Source organism: Lepidochelys kempii, chromosome 9 (genome assembly GCF_965140285.1).
Source record: "Lepidochelys kempii isolate rLepKem1 chromosome 9, rLepKem1.hap1, whole genome shotgun sequence".
Taxonomy (NCBI): Eukaryota; Metazoa; Chordata; order Testudines; family Cheloniidae; genus Lepidochelys; species Lepidochelys kempii.
In genome coordinates, this window is record NC_136388.1 from 54783334 (window position 1) to 54802820 (window position 19487).

Sequence of the window (19487 nt, forward strand, 5' to 3'; positions counted from 1 at the left end):
CCAAGCATCCATCCACATACATCCTCTATCTCTATTTTAATCACAATTGTTAATACAACAAAAGGGCAGGGAGTCTCTGGGTGCTGTTTCTGTTGTTTTGAATCTCTCTCTCTGTGAATTGCGTTGAGAACAGACTCTGTCTTAGAATGTACTAACGCAATTAGCAGCTTGCAAGTTTCACACATAACAGAGAGAGAAACAGCACCAAAAACCAAGAGACCTCTTAATTAGTAATACCCTGGAATTTAAACTATGGGGAATCAAATTCATTTGTGATTTTAATACAGAACTTCTTTAATATGATCCAACACACAGCTTAGAGGGAACTTAGCTAGGGGACATCACCCCCCACAAGCCCGCTCACAAGGGGACTCATTCAGTGCTGACACACACTGCCTGAAGTCAATGAATCCTATGAAGTCAGCTGGGTAGCACATGGGAAATAAGGAAGCGCTGAGGTTGATCTCCAGGATGGGGAACCACTGCTGTTCAGGAACTGTGGGGAAAGTACCTTGCAATGCTCTGGGGGAAATCGCTGAAAGCCAAGATCAGGGATCCAAGAGGAGCACATGTGCTTGCTGAAAATCCTGCGGTGTGTTCCCCTGCAGGGACAGGTTGAGTGGGTGTGTGGAGATGCCAGCCACCTGGAACCTCACCTCGTAGCTCTGGCAGTCACCTTATGGCAGTGTGCTGGCTGGGAGACTGCATTCTATCCTAAACTATAGGGCCAAATCCTCCAATGGTACAAACTGACACAGCTCTCCTGAAGTCACCTAGACAGTCTCCCCTGGTGTCAAAGGGGCTGTGCTAACTTACATCAGCTGAAGATCCAGCCTGTTGCAAATAATATATGACTAATTTTGTCTGATTGTTGGCAAATCCCTATGACAAACTTTACCCTTTAGGCACAAGTTATTCCTGTGCGCCCGTTTCAGCATAGGCACATCAAGTAGACTGTTATCCTGAAATACGTGGAGCCAAACCCATCCCGGTGTGGCTCTGCTTACTTCAGTGGAGTAACATCAGGAATTTATTGGCCCTGACTGCATCAAACTACGTGTATTACAAGGCAGTGTGTAAGTTTGGATCTCCACACCTCCGGAGACTGCTTAGAAATTTTTCTGTCTTATACCAAGCTCCTTCAAAGCAGGCCCAATGCTCAAGAGTCAAACCATGGTAAGTTGAAGTTATAATAGAAACCAGCTGAGCTATCAGAGCGCAAAAACATGGTGAAATTCTTCATTGTGGTAGTTTATGAACTAACCGAACACAGGCAAACCTTGCACCCAAGACTATCTCTGGGCTGAGAACAAGCAAGAGAAATGTCACAAAGGCCAACTCAATTTTTGCTGATTACTGAACCCCAGACCTCTGCCAAGAAATGTGGACAAATGGAGAGAGTCCAGAGAGAGCTACAAAAATTATCAGAGGTTTAGAAAACATGACATTGAGGAAATGTTAAAAGAACTGAACATGTTTAGTCCAGAGAAGAGAAGGCTGGGGCGGGAGAGCTGGGTGGGAGGAGGGGGGAGAAGAGAGGGGACCCTGATAACAGTCTTCAACTATGTAAAAAGTTGTTATAAAGAAGACTGTGATCATGGCCATTCAGCACTATGGACCTCCACGGTCTACACATATTATTGTTGCTCAATTGTCCTCCATGTCCACTGAAGGTAGGGCACAAATGTGACACTGGTCTAGCAGGCACCAGCTTATGCCAAGGTACCCGTGGCTCAGCTGAACACTGCCAGATACATAGCTGGAATCTGTCTGGCTCACCTGGGGGTTTGCATTGATGGGGCAGGTATTAGAATGATAAGTGTTTCATGTCTGGACTCTATTGAATGCTTGTGAGTTAATGCCTACATTATGCTAACTTGCAAGATCTGTAATGTAATATTTGGGCAAGTATCACATGAGTAGGATTGCCAATTTTGGTTGGACATATTCCTGGAGATTTTATCACAAGATATAATCTTTAATGTGACAAAGTTCCTCCTCTGCCTTGGTGGATCCTGCGCTTATTGGTGGATTTGCTTACCTCAGAGATTCATGGCAGCCCTCAGTTTGGCCACTTTTGCCAATGGCTCAAACCTGCCATTCACTCAGCTAACCTCATCACTGACCAGCATGGGGAAAAAGGAGGAGAACAATCCCCGCAGTCTCTGCTGGCCCACCTAGTGGGTTGGGGGACAGGCCATAGACCTTCCCCTCTCGTGGGACCCACAGTCCAGATCAACTCCTCTTATATCAAATAAGGAATTGGGGAGGATGGGGGAACCCAGGCCCATCCTCTACTCTGGGTTCCAGCCCAGGGCCCTGTGGATTGCAGCTGTCTACAGTGTCTCCTGTAACAGCTACAACTCCCTGGGCTACTTCCCCATGGCCTCCCCCCAGCACCTTCTTTATCCTCACAGCAAGATCTTCCTCCTGAAGCCTGACCACACTTGTATTCCTCAATCCTCCAGCAGCACACCTTCTCACTCCCTGCTCCTTGTATGCCCTCCACTAACTGATGGAAGGTCCTTTTTAAACCAGGTGTCCTGATTAGTCTGCCTGCCATAATTGATTCTAGTATGTTCTTAATTGGCTCCAGGTGTCTTAATTAGCTTGCCTATCTTAATTGGTTCTAGCAGATTTCTGATTGCTCTAGGGCAGCCCCTGGTCTGGTCACTCAGGGAACAAAAAACTGCTTATCCAGTGGCCAGTATATCTGCCTTCTACTGCTCTGCTGTACCCAGCTGGTCTGGCTCTATCACAGTAATTAAATATTAATCTTTAATTCCTGAGACTCCAGGACAATCCTGGAGGACTGGTAAAACTAAGCATGAGCTTCTGTGACCAAATGAATCACCACATGTCATAAACATACAGCTAAGGGAGCATAAAATCCCTCTTTTACCTGTAAGGGGTTAAGAAGCTCAAATAACCTGGTTGGCACCTGACCAAAAGGACCAATAAGGGAAGAAGATCCTTTCAAATCTATGGGGGAAGGTTTCTTGTTTGTGTGGTCTTTTGTTGTTCTCTCGGGGACAGAGAGGGACAAGGGCAGAAAAAAACATCTCCTAAACCCTACCTGAAATAAGCATCCAAGATTATGCCCTTGCTACTGTGTAGAAGGGGAAACTGAGGCACACGCCTCATGGCATTGGTGGCTAAATACCAAGACACCTACACTTTAACAGATATTGCTCTCTTTATTTTGTTAGCAATACTACACCCCAACCTGTTTTCAGGCATCCAGGGACCAAGAACCCCAAAACTAGCTCGAACACTTATGAATGACATCATATGGTTTAAAGGTACTGAAAAGGAGTGTCACCAAAGACAAACAGGGATTTTACATGTACTGCCTCTGCCATGGACAGTGTCCAAGCCTCTGGCAGTAAGTTCAGGAGGAGGGTGTGACAGGCCCCCCCATAAGGCTTTATGGAAATATGCTTATGAATATATATGACATAACTGGAATATGTTTTATGCTACATATGCCATGTAACATATCTATGTAAAGGTTATGATCTATTGAATCTATTAATCCTATTTGTATGCAGGTATCATTTTTTGTATTCGAAGTTATGAATAGTGGCTGCATACTTGTTTGATTCTAAGTAGGTTTTAGTGAAGCAGTTGGTCAGCTTCCTGAGAATAGACTATTCTTCAGTAAGTACCCAATCGAGAAGCCCTTAAGTCAACAATGAACTTGGAAACACTAATCCAGATCTGGGCTTTCCCAGGAATGTGGCTTGGCTGGTAAGGAACTCAGTCATGCATGGACATGTGACTTGCCCAGGTGACTCCAAAACTCCATCTTAGAGCTGGACTTTGCATAGGAGAGAGGAGGGGGTCTCCACCCACAAGAGATAGTCTATTTAAACCCTTGGGAGACCCCTCATTTTGTCTTCAGCTGACTAAAGAGAGAGCCTCTCCACCGCCAAAGATACCTGAAAGAAACTGGAACAAAGGACAGTAACTACAGGGGGTGTGAGTGATTGCTGGACCCAGACTAGAAAGGTAGTCTGTAAAAGGAAGCTTACTGGGTGAGGATTTTATCTGTATTCAGTTTTATTACTGTCCTACACTTAGACTTGCGTCTTATTTTATTTTGCTTGGTAATTCACTTTGTTCTGTCTGTTACTACTTGGAACCACTTAAATCCTACTTTCTGTATTTAATAAAATCACTTTTTACTTATTAATTTTTTAAAAAAAGACCATACAAACAAAAAAAAACTTCCCCCACAGACTTGAAAGGATCTTCTTCCAGTATTGGTCCTTTTGGTCAGGAGCCAGCCAGGTTATCTGAGCTTCTTACAAGTAAAGGAGGGATTTTTATGCTACCCTTAGCTGTATGTTTATGACACCACAAAAGAGAGGACATTAATTAGTATGAAGAGACGCTCTTCTGTAGAAACTGTTACACCCCTTCCAAAAGAGGAGACCCAGGAATACCAGACTGGCTTTGGGCGGATCTTACAACCGGAAACTCCCTACATCTGGATTGCGGAATTGTCAACAAAAGGACTAAAAGCTCATTGTTCTGCTCCCCTCCCCATGAAGATGAATCGCAGGAATAGACTCCTTCTAGCAGCTGAGTTTGCAGCTGAAAGTACATGGCAGAAGGGGGATGAAAACCCCCAACAAAAGGGCCTAAGGATCTCTGTGCTGCTGGGACTCTGGGGGTATGTCAACACTGCAAAGAAAAACCCACGACTGGCCCGTGCCAGCTGACTCGGGCTCACAGGGCTCAGACTAAAGGGCTGTTTCATTGCTGTATAGACTTACAGGCTTGGACCCTGTGAAGTCTACACAGCAATGAAACAGCCCTGCATCCTGAGCCCTGCGAGCCTGAGTCAGCTGGCACGGGCCAGCCGTGGGTTTTTCTTTGCAGTGTAGACATACCCTGGGGGGCAAGGAGTTTCCTAGGCATAAGAAAGAGATCGTGAGTCCATATTCACTTGCTTTAACCTCAAAACTAACTCTCTATTTTCCTTTTCCTATTTAACTAATCTTCATATAAATTATAGGATTGGCTGCAAGCATTGTCTTGATGTGAGACCTAAGGCACAATTGATCTGGGGTAAGTGACTGATCCTTTGGGATTGGGAGTAACCTGAATATTGCTAAAAGAAAAGGAGTACTTGTGGCACCTTAGAGGCTAACAAATTTATTTGAGCATAAACTTTCGTGAGTTACAGCTCACTTCATCGGATGCATTCAGTGGAAATAAATAAATAGATTAGTCTCTAAGGTGCCACAAGTACTCCTTTTTTTTTTGCGAATACAGACTAACATGGCTGCTACTCTGAAACCTGAATAGTGCTGTGATTCTTTGTCTTAAGGGCCATTTATCACAGAGACATGGTGACAAGACAGACCAGTGAATCCAAGATGGCTGTCTGTGACTGTGTTTAAGGCTGTTAATGCACCTGAGGAGTTTGCACTTGGTGCAGTTGGTTGGTGAAATCTAAGTTTAGAATTCACAACCAATTTGGGGTTTGTGCTTTGTTTAAAAAAAAAAAAAAAAAAGTCTGCCCAGAGGTTGGTACTCCTACTCTTGTGCCACCTTGGAAGCCTCACAATGAAGTAATCGACTTAGTTTGCAGCAAGGGAGATTTAGGCTATCTATTAGAAAAAATGTTCTAACTAGAAGGATAGTTAAGCAGTGGAGCAGGTTACCTAGGGCAGTGCTACTCAAAGTGGTGGTCCACGGACTGGTGCCGTTCCGCAAGCCATCAGCTGATGGTCCACAGTGCCTGGGACCCGAGGCAGCACATTCTCTTCGCACCGGCTCCACTCCGCTCCCCGTACACTGCCCTGGCTCAACCCCAGCCGCCACAACAGCAGCTGCCAGCAACTCTGCCATGGCCGTTGCCATGGGCCAGGTCACCCCCCTCCCGTCACTCTTACACAGCGGAGAGGGAGAGGCGCAGCGTGTGTAATGTATTCCTGTGTTTCCTGCACATTGTGCCATCCATTCACACTGCCCCCCGCCCAGCCCTGAGCAGACAAAGCCCACAAACACACTAATAAGGAGAAGACTCATTAATCTCTGGCAATTTCTGGGCTTGGCTGCCACCCCCTCTCTTTTCCTCATCTCTCCACCCCACTCAAAAAATAATAAAAAAAAAAAAGTAGCCCCTTAATTCTGGAAGACAGTTTAGCACAGGTCTGGGGAGAGGAGGATTAATTATTATTGTTGGTGTTGTTGCTCCATGAAATTTGACAGCATCCGCACTGATCAGCAGAGCTAGTGGAGGAAAAAGACACTGCAGCAGGTTATCGGGTGGGAGAGGATAAGCCCCCCAAAAAATGTCCGCCAACTTTTATTATATTCATTATATTGTGTGAGGGAAAGTTAACACGACATAAAACTCAGGTCAAGGCCCTGACTTTGGTTAAGCTTGCCTGCAGGCCATAAACTGAAATCCTGCTTGCTTGTGTGTGTCAAGGGGTAGGAGAAGTCAGAGCGAAAAGTCCCCAAAACGGAACAATGGTTTTCTGTTCATAAGGGGCATGAAGGGGCAGGATGGAAAAGTCCACAGACAGAACAAATTTGCAATAGTCAAGCTTATGAAATATATAACCACAACAGCTGTGTTAAAAAGGTCGCTGACCGCAAAAGAACAGACAGTGAAAAACAGGAAGACGCTTGTTTTTTGCTTTTGACCAGTGTTAATTTTGCAATATATTCCAAATAAGGTAATTATTATGGAAGTATGTGTAATTTGTCTGGGGTTTTAAGCTTTAAAAAGCTGTGTGTGCTTTGCATCGAGGGGCAGCTACTTAGAGCTTTTACCTCCCTGCACTTGTAAGCAATAAAGGAGCCTCTGATCCAAACACGTGGTTAATTTTTGAAGCGACAAAATTGGTTTCGTGACTCGGATAGACAGCCAACCCCCAGAACCGGAGGACCGCGAGCAGTTCCCCGCCAGACCCAGGGCCCATCTGAAAGGTAAGAGACCTTTTGAAATCTCTATTGTGGGTTTCTGGTGGAGGACTGCCCATAGGCTCTGGGTTTGGGTGAGTTGCACTCTCTATTTGGACTTTTTGCTGCCAGACACGCCTGACACCCTTGGGGTGGAGTCCCATCCAGGTTTGGTTTCCCTGGGAAGAGCCACTGAGTGTGGCTGGGCAGGTCATGGATAGACCTAGTTCCATGTGCCAGTGTGAAAGTGAAGGTCGGTAGACCGGTGTGAGTGTGAGTCACAGGAAGACACCCAGAGCACCCTGCAAAGCCGTGGGCTCATGACCGGCGAGAGGCCTGTCTGGGTCTAGAAGTGTGTGATCCCACCCTCTCCGTCCTCGGACCGTCTGTTTCCGTACCCTCTTTCTGCCCTCTAGTTCCCACCTGAATGTGGTTTGAAAAGCCACTGACTAGTCTGATCACCTTGACTGAAGCAACTGAGTATGCGGCACCAGCGATGCTCTTTGCTAAAGGGGGGCTGTAAAACAGTCGTGGAGGCCCTAAACAAACCTTCCCTGTATGAGTGGGACAAGTGAAAGATCTGTAGGGATTCTGGGAGCCAGGGGGTCCAAAAGGGATTCCCGCACTCACCAGCTTAAATGGGGGCCAGTGAGTCAAGAAGGATCACTGTCTCACCAAAAGGCGCACACTAGTTCACTTGCAAGTTTCTGGAAAAATTGGAATTGGTATACCAGGGATAGGGATAATTTAAAGTTATGGTTTCCCTTACAGGGAAAGTTTCAACATTGACAAGATTGTGCAGCTCAGACGTGTGCTTCTGGCCGATGTCAGGGTGAGGCATATTTCTATTGGCATGAAGAAACAGAAGAAAGAAAAACAAACGGCGCCGTGAATCTCAAATAAGGAGTCTCAAGGACTCCCAGGAGAAACTTACAACACAATTAAAAGAGATAAAAAGAAAATTGGCAAAGAATTTAAATCCAGCTAAGCTGGCAAGAAATATTAAACAACAGAAGCCCCTTACATTCACCCCTCAGACAATGACTCCCCGTACTGAGGAAATGTTCCCCTTGCACCAATTCCCAGGCATTGGTGCTTCGGGTCACGAGACCTTGGTGTCTGCACATGCATCTTGGTCTCCTACGGAATTGTATAATTTACTTAATTTTCTAAAAGTAAGAGAGGACCCTGTTGAAGTCAAAGAGGAATTGCAAATTGCTATAAACTGTTATAACCCTGCATGGGCAGATTTAAATCAGCTTATGTGAGGGATCATGCCAAGGGAAACACTGAGTTGCCTTTGTGAAGAAGCTCAGTGGCCCAAGCAAAATCCAGGCCATGACCAGGAAAAGTTAAATAAAATCAGGGAGAAGCGGTTTGGTAAAATTCTCAGTCTGCCCAAAGAATGCTGACTGGACCAAAATTAGCACCTGTAAACAAAGTAAAAATAAGAATTTGAATAAAACCCAATACTCTCACCGCCACATTAAAACTATGTTAATGACGTTCCAGCTCCAGAACATACAGGGACCCCGCCCATTGCAGGGGGACAAGGGGAAGGCCAAACCAAGGTCCCCACCATCCACCTCCCCTAAGGATCCAGTGATGGCACGTGTTACTATTGCAAGCAAATGGGCCATTGGATACAGTAAATGTCCCTACTGCCCTGGTCAATCCAAAGGCGGTAGGGGTGGGCAATACTCTTATTCCCCACCCCATCTCTTCACCTCTGTCCATTTCTATTGGTCCTTTGTTTGACCGTCATACTTTCCTCCTAAGCCCTTGTTCACCTGCTAACCTTTAGGTAAAAGGCTTGCTGTGTAAATTAAATTGTATAATCTGCTGTCCCTCAAATGGTGTGTATCTGCATATGCCTGATCCTGCTCACAATAAGGTCCTGGCAGTTTACAGGAAAAGACTCCTTGCAACAGGAACTGCTGGCTAAGGTCTCTCCCTCTTTGAAAGCCTTGTGAGCCAATCATGCCAACCAGGTTGGGTGCATTGGGTCTGCCCAACCTGTTAAAATTCACCTAAACGCAGCAAGACCCCTTCCTGAGGTGCAGCAGTACCCTCTATCAAAACAGGCCAAGGAAAAATCCAACCTGTTCTTACCTCCTGCATTCAGCAAGGAGTCATTATTCCTACAGTCAATGAGTGTAACTCCCCCATTTTACTGTGTTGTTAATGCTGCTGTACTCTCTACCTTTCACGTTGTTCCTAGCCCTGCTACTATCCTTTCCTACAAAGCACCAGTGCTGAGGGGTTGTTACCGCCTCAAATAAGGAAAAGCTTGTATTAAGTCTGGACATAAAAGAATTAAGGTTATTGTTAAATAAGATGCATCTAGATGTAAGAAATAAATGGGTGTGTGTGTATGTAAATAGGTGTGTATAAATAAATAAAAGGGGAGTTAGTCAAAAAGCCACCCTCCTTGCTAAATTGGTAGTGAAACAATGCCTGTGCCCATGGAAAGAAATAATGCAACAACAACAACAAAGGATCAGGCCCAGACAAGCAGGCAACCATAGTGGAGGAAGTTAAAAGAAAGAAAGTGAGAGGTTAACTCTGTAGTTACTGGAGGAAATTAAGCAGTGAAACTTTGTACAAATGTTAAAAGAAGGTGTTATGAAAAGATAATTCTGGTTTCTTTGCAGCCATTCCTTTGAAGAAAGGGTGCATTTCTCTGGAAGAATTTCTGTAAATAATCCAGGCAAAAGGTTATTTTAAGTGAAATCATTTAACTATAAACAAGTTAGGCAAATTAGCTAAAACACACTCCTGGTGTGCACAATCTTTGTTTTATAAGTTTAAAATAAATTGGTGTTTTAAAATTGTAAAACAAAAAAAGATACTTTTGCCAAACAAAAGAAACTAGTGTTGTTTAATTTTGGTATTTAGCATTTAATCCTTACTGTGACTTAATGCTTTATAAGATTTAAAATGTTTTTAAATAAAGACCAAAGTTGTGGCTGCAGCAGGGCAGTCAAAGCCAGGAAAGTGAAAAAAAGATTTTAAATCTGTTTTGGTAACAAATAGAAGATAAAAGCTGTAGTCGGTGCCCCACACTAAGTCTTAAGGTGGCTCTGTGTAATCTATGGTCACATTGCCAAAGGGGAGCCAAATTGGGTTGTGATTTCCTTTTCAAATCAGTGTGTGTTTAAAAGCAGAAGTTAAAAGTTAGAAGTTAATTGTGTCCTTTTGAGACAAAGTCTCTAAGTGGCTGATAACTTTGAATCCAAAAGCAAGCCGAAAATGTCTGTGTTAATGCAAATCACTTAAATAATAAGGATAGAAGCCATTGAAACCTGACCTGCCTATATAACAAATACAGAAAAATATGGGAGTAATTCCTCAGTTTTGCCTGCAAACAACAAGGTATTTGTAAAGAAAGGAATATTTTAAGCAATACTGCCAACAGTGTGTAATCTGCCAGCAACATAGTGTTGGTAAAGCTACCAAGGTTAGGCAGGCAGCACATCCCCTTTCCTGGGGACGCTTGTGTAAATATTCAGATTGATTCAAATGCTTAAATGTTGTAATTGTAAGTATGTTAGTTTTAGTAATGTATTGCCTTGTAAAAAGGCAGATGCCAAAACTGTTAAACTTTTGCTTAAGGATTTTGTATCACAATTTGGCATACCTGGACAGATTATAAAAGATTTATGTGCAGTTTCACAGATCCAATATGGCCAAATGCCCTTTGAAGACCCCTCCCAATCAAAAGACCAGACTCAGCCCACATAAGATTTCTAACAGGGTGCCTAATGCGACTACTGGCTGTGCCCCACTGGTCCTGGCTCAGATGGACAGTCATTTAATGACTAACACAATGCTTAATTATTGTCAGGCACTAACAAAATGTGTTAGGTCTTTTTATATACAGCAGCCCTGCCACTCGCTGAAACCAGGAGACTGGGTCTACATACAGGTCCATCAGCGAGGAACTGCCCTGACCCCATGCTGAAAGACCCTTATCAAGTCCTGTTAATTATCAACACCGCTGTGAAGTGCTGAGAATTGACTACCCGCCCATGTTTCTCACTGTAATGGCTCTCCGACTGATGATCGGTCTATCTTTTCTTCTGGCGTTGTTGCTCCTTCTGGACAGCAGGAGTGAAGGACAAGGTGAAAAGCCAGTAACCTCTCCTTTGTCTGCTGACAGACCCACCATGCCTTTGAAGGCACAACCTCTCCACCTGAAGACATAATAAAGCCTCTAACCAAGCAAGGTGATTGTGCTAGTAACCTCTCCGTTGCTGCCTCATTGCTGAGCAGATAAGTGAACTAAGACTACGAAATCTTGAATAGCTTGCAGAAGCTAGCCAGAACTACCTGAAGATAAAACTTTTAATATTCCTCAGCCTCTCCTTCCTAACAAACTTAGGGTGGAGATGGGAAAGTAATATTTTCTAGATCTTGACCAATCAGTAGCCTCACTAGTAAATAATCAAACATATACCCAAAAAGTTTGTTCTGCCACTGGAGATTTTACCTGTACTGAAATTATTCCTGTAACTAATAAGTTATCCTGAACCCTACTGCAATACACCCCTTCCTTTGCCATTGATGCTGATGCCTCTCCGCCTTTTTGTGAAGGTGTTTAGCCAACAGATGTGGTAGAATACTTCACAAGGGAGAGATGTGTTAGTGTGTTGGGACACCGATAGACTAATTAATGCCACATTAGGGACCATTAAATTCACATTGCCCTTATCCAGTTTTTAAATTACTTCTGCATATCCAAATTGCTCTAAAGGTTAGCACAGCAAAGGGCCTGTGTTTCCCCTAGAAAGAAAAGAGACTTGGCTGGACACCTATGGGATGGTGCAAATAGCGTAGCGGCAATCTGGAATAACCATAAGAGTCAAGAACATGAGGAAAAAATTGGGACACTTAGAAAAAGCCCCAGGCCTTATTACTTGAGCACAGTTGACCCAGACACAAGCGGGAGTAGGTGAATTACATATTATTTCCACCCTTAGTGCAATGACCCAGAAGCTTGTAACAGATATGGTGCTTAGTATCACTGGGGCTGGAAAGGCATTGCAGTGGGATCAGGCTTGTTCAGAGGTTCAAGATTTTCTGAATGACCAGCTCACGGCCATTCAGAGGGATCTTGAACATCAGGCATGGCCCTCTGACCTTACAGCCACCTCAGGAGTACCATCTGATCTGTGACCAGGGAGACATACTTGAAGATTCTCTGGGTGGAAATGCAGACGTTCGTAGTGTTCCTTCCAAGCATATGGGCCGCTCAGAGGGATGTGGGCTTCCACATACCGAACCCTGCTGCATCAGTGGGGAGGATGTATGTGGGACTGGGAAATTCACCAAGACATTTGGGAAATTAAACCACCTGGTATGCCTAACAGATTTAGTCAGTGCTCCTGAAAATAACGCCCAATATCTTAGTAGGAATAGGAAATCAATGGACACTCTGACCGCCAGAACCCCACAGCTTCAGCGTGTACATAAACTGAAGCCAGGAAAAGTTGTCACTGTTCATGACAACATTTGTTGGGAGGGTATGTGTCAAGGTTCCTTTCCCACTCTGAACTCTAGGGTACAGATGTGGGGACCTGCATGAAAACCCCCTAAGCTTATTTTTACCAGCTTAGGTTAAAACTTCCCCAAGGTACAAACTATTTTACCCTTTGCCCTTGGACTTTCGTTGCCATCAAACATTTAACTGGTTACTGGGAAAGAGTTGTTTGGAAACATCTTTCCCCCAAAAAATCCTCCCAACCCTTGCACCCCACTTCCTGGGGAAGGTTTGGTAAAAATCCTCACCAATTTGCATAGGTGAGGAAAGACCCAAACCCTTGGATCTTAAGAACAATGAAAAAGCATTCAGTTTCTGAAAAGAAGAATTTTAATAGAAGTAAAAAGAATCACCTCTGTAAAATCAGGATGGTAAATACCTTACAGGGTAATTAGATTCAAAACATAGAGAATCCCTCTAGGCAAAACCTTAAGTTACAAAAAGACACAAAGACAGGAATATCCATTCCTTTCAGCACAGCTTATTTCCTCAGCCATTTAAAGAAATCATAATCTAATGCATATCTAGCTAGATTACTTACTAAGTTCTAAGACTCCATTCCTGTTCTGTCCCTGACAAAAACATCACCCAGACAGACCCAGACCCTTTGCTTCCCCCCCTGCTCCCCAGCTTTGAAAGTATCTTGTCTCCTCATTGGTCATTGTGGTCAGGTGCCAGCGAGGTTATCCTAGCTTCTTAACCCTTTACAGGTGAAAGGGTTTTTCCTCTGGCCAGGAGGGATTTTAAAGGTGTTTACCCTTCCTTTTATATTTATGACAGTATGGGACAAGAAACTACCCTGATAGGACACCTACTTTTCCAAGCTAATGACAGCTCTGTGCTTGTTAAGGCCACCATCTTGCAAAATATACATTTTAATCTTACCACTGCTACAGGAAGCCATATCATATATTGGCCTGCAGAGAGAATTTTGCAGTCGGCCCTTCAACCTCAAATACCTTTTAACTGGACTACTTTAGTACCTGATTGATTCCAAAATTTGCTTTCAATTCTATCAGAGGTTCATAAAATTTCCGACCTACAGGGACAGATTCACATGCTCCAAAATATATATCAAGTTGAAAAGAACGCCTTTCATACAGCCTCTAGGGAGTCTACCTTATGTACTAAGTATGATGCTTTGTGTTTTGTGACTAAGACTATTCAGCAATCTCAACCCCATCGTTTTATTGCCATAGAAATGTTGTTTTTATTACTGTTTGATATGGTGTTATGTTATTGCTGTTGTAGTAGAGATGTTTATCACTGCCTGCCTGGTCCTAGACCTGTTAAGCTCAGTGTAAACAAGTGGCACTAATGATTGTCAATAAACTCTATGATAACAGGAGGCAAGAGGCAGCAATGAATGTTTAAGAGGAAATGCAGGTAGTACGTGAGGAAGAGAGAGGAAATTAATTAATGATAGAATAAAATGAGGCTAAAAAGGCCTCAAAGGGGAGAACTGTGAGAGAAAATTAATAGGACATAAAACTCAGGTCAAGGTCCTGACTTTGGTCAAGTTTGCCTGCAGGCCGTAAACTGAGCTTGCTTATGTGTGTCAAGGGGTAGGAGAAGTCAGAGTGAAAAGTCCCCAAAACGGAACAATGGTTTTCTGTGCATAAGGGGCATGAAGGGGCAGGATGGAAAAGTCCACAGACAGAACAAATTTGCAATAGTCAAGCCTATGAAATATATAACCGCAATAGTTGTGTTAAAAAGGTCGCTGACCGCAAAAGAACAGACAGTGAAAAACAGGAAAGGTCTAGTGGGGGAAGACGCTTGTTTTTTGCTTTTGACTAGTGTTAATTTTGCAATGTATTCCAAATAAGGTAATTAATATGGAAGTATGTGTAATTTGTCTGTGGTTAAGCTTTAAAAAGATGTGTCTGTTTTGCATCAAGGGGCAGCTACTTCGAGCGTTTACCCCCCTGCGCTTGTAATCAATAAAGGAGTCTCAGGCTTTCTGATCCAAACACAACGCATGGTTAATTTTTCCACGGCAATTGTTTCCAATATAAATTATTATTACTACGAATGTTCAAATAATATTTTCTTGGGTCGTAAACCAATAGTCATTTTATACTATCCGCACAGACACACAGCCTTTCAGTCAGTCTTCAATGTATTTAAATGGGAACATCTCCGCAAGTACGCCACACTCCCATTCCAATTAATGGAGTGAAGAATGTTAGTTTTTCTGATCTGATGTGCTACATGCCTATGCGAATATGATAATATGGCACAAATATGGTACCGGTCCCTGGCACATTGGGGAAAAAAATTGCCGGTCCGCCACATCAGATAGTTTGAGAAGCACTGACCTAGGAAGGCTGTCGAAACCCTGTTATTGCAGGTTTTTAAGAACAGGCTAGACAAACACCTATAGAGATGGTCTAGGTATATTTAATCCTACCTCAGCACAGAAGGATGGACTAGATGACCTCTTGAGATCCCTTCCAGCCCTACATTTCTATGAGCTTCTACAGAGTGAACTAAAGGATCCTCCAGCTGGGTGCTGTAGAAAAGTCAAATCATTGGTGGATCAGTCCCAGAGGGGCCACACAACACTGAGCAATGGGCTATAAAAGCACTTGAAAACGGGGGTCTAGCTGAAAGTGTCTTCTCTGCCAAAACTACAGTGCCAAGCTCTGATATTTCAAATGTTATATGTAAATGTTAAAAAAAGAATTTGGACAAACTTTTGACCCTTTGGATCAAAGTGGAAGGAAACAGCAGCTTCAAAGACGTGCCAAAATTATACTGTGATTTAATTTAAAATATTCCTTAAAGACTGTTTTCCCAGCTTTGCATCCACACCTGGATCCCAGCAAGGACCAGCCAGCTCGCAATTAATCTCTGGCCCTGGATCAAGCCAGGGCTGACTCAGAGATGTCTAAACTATTTAGACAGCTTAGCCAATACATTCACTACAGCTTCCTACGAAACTATTTCTCGATCATACCCGCATGACCACTTCTTTGCCCCTTACTGTCTTCTTACCTCCAAGAGCATCCTAGGCTTTTCATGCTGTCTCCAACCTCACCACGGTGAGCTTGAATGAGTGTCCTTTGCAAACCAGCCAAATACACTTCCCTGTCATTCCAGCTCTCCCAGTGTCTCGTATTAGTGCCACTATTTCTAGCAGTCCTTCACAACTATAAAAGGCTAGGACAGGCTGGGACAAAGGGAGTGGCTACGTGTCCATTGGGTGAAAGCGCAACTTATTTTATAAGGCAAGAGGAGCTTTGAGACGACACTGCCTGTCATAAATATAAAGGGAATGGTAACCACCTTTCTGTATACAGTGCTATAAAATCCCTCCTGGCCAGAGGCAAAACCCTTTCACCTGTAAAGGGTTAAGAAGCTAAAATAACTTTGCTGGCACCTGACCCAAAATAACCAATGAGGGGACAAGATACTTTCAAATCTGGAGGGGGGTGGGTGGGCACAAAGGGTTCTGTCTGATGCTTTTGCCATCTCCAGTGCATGCTTCCTCTCTTTTTCCTTCTCCTCCATTTCTTTTTTTTTTTTTGTCTCCCTTTCTTTTTCTGTCTGTTTGAGTTCTACCCGTCTTTCATGTTCCTTTTGTCTTTCCTCAGTCTCAAATCTGGCTAATTCCAGCTTCTGTTGAACATTGTATTCGGTCATCCTAACCTCTGTTTTTAAACTAACTTTACACCCGAGAGTTAGAAAGAAAACAAAAAAAACCTGGCTTGTAAAATTTTGTTGTGCTGTAACCTTATACCTTTTTTCTCTGATAGCTGTTCTCAGCCTAGAGAAAAATCCTTTTGTTATGCCTGCTGCTCTGTCCCCAGGCAGAGAGACAGAATCTACAGCTGCAATCACCTTTTACAAAACCTTTTAAAATCCTGCTGTGATTCTGGTTCAGAATGATCCCACCGTTCTGCCACCATGTCAAGGTTCCTTCCCCAAACTGAACTCTAGGGTACAGATGTGGGACATGCATGAAAGACCCCCTAAGCTTATTTTTACCAGCTTAGGTTAAAACTTTGTCTTGTTCTTGAACAGTATGCTGCCACCACTAAGTGTTTTAAACAAAGAATAGGGAAAGACCACTTGGAGACATCTTCCCCCAAAATTCCCTCCCCCCCACACCAAGCCCTACAGCCCCTTTCCTAGGGAAGGCTTGATAATAATCCTCACCAATTGGTACAGGTGAGCACAGACCCAAACCCTTGGATCTTAAGAACAATGAAAAAGCAATCAGGTTCTTCAAAGAAGAATTTTAATTAAAGAAAAGGTAAAAGAATCATCTCTGTAAAATCAGGACAGTAAATACCTTACAGGGTAATCAGATTCAAAACACAGAGAATCCCTCTAGGCAAAACCTTAAGTTACAAAAAGACACAAAAACAGGAATATATATTCCATTCAGCAGAGCTTATTTTACCAGCCATTAAACAAAAGGAAATCTAATGCATTTCTAGCTAGATTACTTACTAACTTTACAGAAGTTCTGAGTCTGCATTCCGGATCTGTCCCCGGCAAAAGCATCACACAGACAAACCCTTTGTTCCCCCCCAAGATTTGAAAGTATCTTGTCTTCTCATTGGTCATTTTGGTCAGGTGCCAGCGAGGTTATCTTAGCTTCTTAACCCTTTACAGGTGAAAGGGTTTTGCCTCTGGCCAGGAGGGATTTTATAGTAGTGTATACAGAAAGCTGGTTACCCTTCCCTTTATATTTATGACACTGCCAGTACACAGGAGAACAAGAGACAGGTGCAAACCCTCATCCCATCCCTGGGAGTTCATGCATCAGGAGGCAGATATGGGAAAACCATCAGTGAGGGTCTCATGATTTTTGTAATCTTGAGAGGAAGCCACACACATGCACATAGCTGCGAGTAGCGAAGAGAAGGGCTCCAGTCCTGGCACTGGAGGAAAGGGAGGGAATTGCCATTGTTGGTTGTATATTATCTGTGCATATTTTTATACACAGCCTGGCTCTAACTGTCAGTCACATTTTGCTGTATTACACCTCCAGTTTTTGTTGGCCTCACACATATATGTAACCCTTCTGCCAGGTGACGTTGGCAGCAAAAAGGGCCAGGTTTAGACACCTAGGGGTTCCTCTTAAAGTTAACAAACAGCACGAGCCTGAACCTCCACCCAGAAACCTGGTGGAAAACCATCTTGCCACAAGGTAGAAGGTTTTTTTTCCCCCTTCCTCTTTATCTGACTTGTGTCCAAGGAGTGAATCCCTTCTGGTAAGGACCTATATGCCATTGGCCTCCCACTACAGGCAGCTCTTTGCTAAATGAAAGCAGGGAATGGTCCCACTATTAAGGGGAACGTTCCTGGCTTCTGCACTACCCTGGTGGAGTGGGCTAGCGAAAGGCTCTGAGTCCTTGCTCCCACTCCCATTACCCAGAGGCCTGCCTGACCTTGAGGACTCCCCTTCTGCTCTCCCGAGCAGCGGGATCCTTATAACCCCAACAAGCCTGGGCCCAGGATTCCTGAGAGGCTGTACCCCCAGTCTCATCATGGTCACTTAGGACAGGGGCTAGGGTGTACCCACTCTGGGGTGCTCGCTCTGCGCCAGTCACATCCTTGGCCCAGTGAGCACAACATTAAGTTCAAACCAAATACAATTTAATAAACAGCAAGAAACAGTGAAAAAAAATGGGAAAGGTTAAAGCAGTGGCTCTCAACCTTCCCAGACTACTGTACCCCTTTCTGGAGTCTGATTTGTCTTGTGTACCCTAAGTCTCACCTCACTTAAAAACCACTTGCTTACAAAATCAGACATAAAAATACAAAAGTTCACAGCACACTAGTACTGAAACTTTGCTACTGCCTCATTTTACCATATAAGTATCAAATAAATCTATCTGAATATAAATACTGTACTTACATTTCAGTATGACACTTGAGCCTGCTTTTCACTTGTGAGCCTTGTCTGAAGCCCATGTAACTTGTTTCACAGTGACCCTGTGGCATGGGGCCCTGGGTAACTGCCCTGTTTGCCACCGCCTATGGCCAACCCTGCACTTGTGGACAACCCCCCGCAAGCCTGACCTGTGACTCCCACTGAGGGTTGCAATCCCAGGTTGAGAAACACCGATCTAGATGAGTTGAGTACCCACTGGAAGACCCCTGCAAACCCCAAGGGGTAGGCACACCCCTGGTTGAGAACCACTGGGTTAAAGGAATAAGGACCCCACCTGCAGAGACACCACAACCAGCCATTTCTGGGATGTAAGGAAAAGTCACAGTCTGTTCCTCACCCATCCCAGGCCTCCCCACAGGCCCTGGCTATGCTGCGGTGACACCATGAGTCAGACCCTGATCTGGCAGTGACCAGATGCCAACAGGCAGCTCGGTGGCAGTGACCCCTCTCCCCAGTGTAGCTCCTCCCATTGGGATCATGTCCCCCCTCCTGAGTCTGGCCTGCAAGGCATCTTGTCCTGAGACGTCTCCCTGCGCTGTGCCCTCTGCCAAGGACCCCGGTCACTCTTTGCAGCTGCTAGCCATGCTCAAATCCATTGTTACTTGTGGCACAGCCAGTGTCTGCTCCAGAGCTCTGGGCCCGCAGCTCCTGCTGTAGCTCAACCCTGGATCCCAGTCGGCACGGCTGCTCTGCTCTGCTCTGCCTCTGCCTCTGCCTCTGCCCCTGCCCCTGCCCCTGCCCCTGGTCTGTCCGGCTCACTGCCCTCAGTGGCAGCTGCTCTCCCCTTAGCTCTGCCCTACTCTGGCTCAGTCAGCTCCTGCTCACATATAGGATGGGCCCTGGGCTCCTGACTCCCTCATTGGTCTACCTGCCATGTCAATCAGGCTGACTTGGAGCGTTGGCCTCTCCCCATTGGCCCTGGAGACTGTCAGTCTTAGGATCTTGATCTCTCTTCATCCCTTCCCCTTTCTATTGGTACTGGGAGAGAGCCCACTAAGTTTCCAACAGCCCGCTGACATAAAGGCACAGGGTGCAAGGCCAGAGCTGAGTGACCTTTGGAAATGATCTCCTTAGCCAGCCCACTGGAGCTGAACTCACAACATCAGTGTT

General features: G+C 44.5%; 1 long non-coding RNA gene across 1 annotated transcript; it reads left to right on the forward strand.

The window, feature by feature from the left end:
• Positions 1-3913: 3913 nt before the first annotated feature.
• On the forward strand, positions 3914-14444 carry LOC140917475 (uncharacterized). The gene is made up of 4 exons (XR_012160852.2): positions 3914-4037; positions 5024-5076; positions 6857-6951; positions 7696-14444. It is a non-coding gene; the product is annotated as an uncharacterized LOC140917475 (long non-coding RNA).
• Positions 14445-19487: the final 5043 nt, after the last annotated feature.